The sequence below is a fragment of the Orbicella faveolata genome, unplaced genomic scaffold (genome assembly GCF_042242905.1).
Source record: "Orbicella faveolata isolate gen_17 unplaced genomic scaffold, um_ofav_v1 contig_36, whole genome shotgun sequence".
Lineage (NCBI taxonomy): Eukaryota > Metazoa > Cnidaria > Anthozoa > Scleractinia > Merulinidae > Orbicella > Orbicella faveolata.
Window position 1 is genome coordinate 660,202 of NW_028301565.1, and position 3,159 is coordinate 663,360.

The following is a 3,159-nucleotide window of genomic DNA, read 5'->3' on the forward strand; positions in this document are numbered from 1 at the left end:
ATACTTATTTGCACGGTAACCAATCAGAAACCGCGTTATATAATGGCCGCAAGCAAGGCGAGAGAACTGGGGTGCTAACCATTTAGCTAAGAAATCCGAAAATTTCGGTTGAAAGTCAAATGGAACAGTAATTTTCCGGAAAATCCGTTCCGAAATTGTAGACTACCTTCAGAGGTAGTCCTCTTTTTCCGTTCGGAATGGAACGGCGGAAGTTTCCCTACCATTTGGTGAATTTTCCAGTTTCCAGTCTTTCATCAACCGAAAACAAATACGAGAAATCGAATTGCAAATGGTAAGCGCCATCTCGTTCGGTTGGGTTGCTGATTTTGGAAAAACCCTTACCATTATACAACGGCCATCCCAACCGGTTTATTCTGACAAATGGTAAGCACCCCTGGACTAGGCCAAATTCTTGCCGCAGACGGTACACAGGATCAAGAGAACATGAGGGACAGCTGTCCCTCATTTTCTCTTGACAGGATATAAATATGGACTAGCCTAAAATAAGACGAAATCCAAAGTGCACGGATAATGCTAAACGGTAGAAACGATATCTTTCTTCATGCTTTTAATATTTTTAGTTATTTAAATAACAAAATTGGCATATATCGCGATCCAATCCGGCCCAGGTGCAAAGAGGTACTTTGATTTGATTTGAGGACACGGAACCCGAGAGACCGGTCTTTTCAAACTGACTTCACATCCACTCGTGTGTAGTATGTGTTAAATTGCTTGCGATCGAAAGAAAGAATCACCTGTCACAAAGCTAATAGCAGTAAATGACCTTCAACTTTTCCACTCCGCAATTCTAATTGAATCCATGAGAATACTTCACAGGATTACAATCGTTTTGCAGATGACAATTAAGACCCAATTAAGTAGATTACTTAAGCTTGGACAGCTTTGTCCGCCTGTTCTAAGAGAGTAAAAGAAAGACCCTGCGAACTGACAGAAAACTTGGAACGTTTTCTGCATGGAACTTCCCTTTTTTGTGCGAAGGAAGTGCGATCACCTCAGTTTTCCTTCCCGCCGATTGATTCAAATAAGGCACAAAGAATGTCTCCCCTTTTGTTAATGATTAATAGGGTTGTCATCATGAATGTTACAGAAACACAATGAAACAGTTTGGCCGTCGGTAAAAAATTATCAAGTATCATAGTTAAATAGAGTAGGCATCTGGTGTTGTGTTTTAAGTTATTTTCTGTTTCTATTATGAAGAATCAAACAAAGTAATACTTCACTGTATTTTGGTCAAACCAGGGAAGGAGAAACACTGTGCTAGGTACGTAAGAAATACATCTCACCTAACTTAATAGTTAGCAAGAAACTATTTATTTGGATTTGTTCACAAATGAATGAATGATAACTACGATAAGTAATCGTAGTTAGGTGTCGCCAATTAGTATACATTGTATGCTAGCGACTTTGACACGTTAATAAAGTTCTTATCTTATCTTATCTTATCTTATCTTATCTTATCTTATCTTATGAAAGACTTTATTTCCATGTCAGTGGTCTTTAGCAAAACTAAAACAAGCAATTTTGCAACTTGGTGTACAAGATAACTTCCTATACGATTCGACTTTATCGTTTACAATAGAGGGTAGAACGTTAAAACGGTCATGCGCGCGAACTTCTCAAAAACGTACTTGCAGCAGTCGTATTCTAACCAGTCCAACTCTTTCCACTTTACTGCTTAGTTGTTACAGTTGTTAGAGTGTATATCCAGTTAAGCGTGAACTACGGGTATGATCTGAATGCTAATAAGAGTGATCGTGGAGTTTTCTTTCCACTTTACTGCTTAGTTGTTACAGTTGTTAGAGTGTATATCCAGTTAAGCGTGAACTACGGGTATGATCTGAATGCTAATAAGAGTGATCGTGGAGTTTTCTTTCCACTTTACTGCTTAGTTGTTACAGTTGTTAGAGTGTATATCCAGTTAAGCGTGAACTACGGGTATGATCTGAATGCTAATAAGAGTGATCGTGGAGTTTTCTTTCCACTTTACTGCTTAGTTGTTACAGTTGTTAGAGTGTATATCCAGTTAAGCGTGAACTACGGGTATGATCTGAATGCTAATAAGAGTGATCGTGGAGTTTTCTTTCTGTGGTTGGAGTGTATAACGAGATAGGCGTAAACTGCAGGTACAAGTTGAATAATGCATAATAAATAATAACTAATGATAATAATAACAATTATAAAATATTTATTAATTTTGATTATTTCAATTTTTTCCATTTCATTTTTCACAAGTTTAATCATTATAATTCATACCACACCCGTAGTTTTATCTTATCTCGATGTGCACGATAACATCAGGAAAAAAAACTGGACGGCTGTTATTAGTATTCATATCATATGTATACCCGTGGCTTGCGATTATCTCTATGTCCAATCTACCGTCAGAGCTTGGTCAATAAATGATTTATTATATGGAAAAAGAACACCATTTTCTTGCGGGACAAAGCCGGTAATCCCGAGCGGCCATATAATAAATGGGAGTTCCCTCATCGCCGGTTCACATCACCTGACGAGAGCGGGAGTATTTGGTAGTATCCTATCTCTGCTGAAACTGCTGGAAGATGTTGCCAGGCTCCAAACTGTGCTCATCACTGTTGTGTTGTGATGACACTCCAGGAACTACGGGCTGAAACTACAGCAAAACTTTCTAATGTCCGGTTCAGTTTTCAGCTCTTCAGTTTTCAACTCGGTGCCACGAGGCGCCACTGTTCACTTGACTTGCTGATCACATGACTACAGTCACGCGTGTCACACCACAATTACTTTTTCTATTTTTGTAACAAGCATACAACGGTGGCTGATGGGAACCGTTGGATAATCGAGGGTGATCTCCGCACTTACGTCTTTTTTATATGGAGACCACCAAGAGATGACAAGATCGCTTATATCTCGAGCACACGCCGCAAAAGTGCCAAAAGCACCGAATAAGCCAGTTAGCCCCAAATGCCAAATTCCATTTTCCTGAACGCTCAAGGAGGAAATGGAAACCAAACCCCTGCACTGTATGAAGTAATCGGATAGCTTGAACGATGAGGCGGAAGTTGAAATTTGCAGACAAAAGTGAGTTACCCCATTTTCAAAACAACTTAATCTCACATCAAAAAACACCTCCGGAAACTCCATTTTATCGTTTATTTA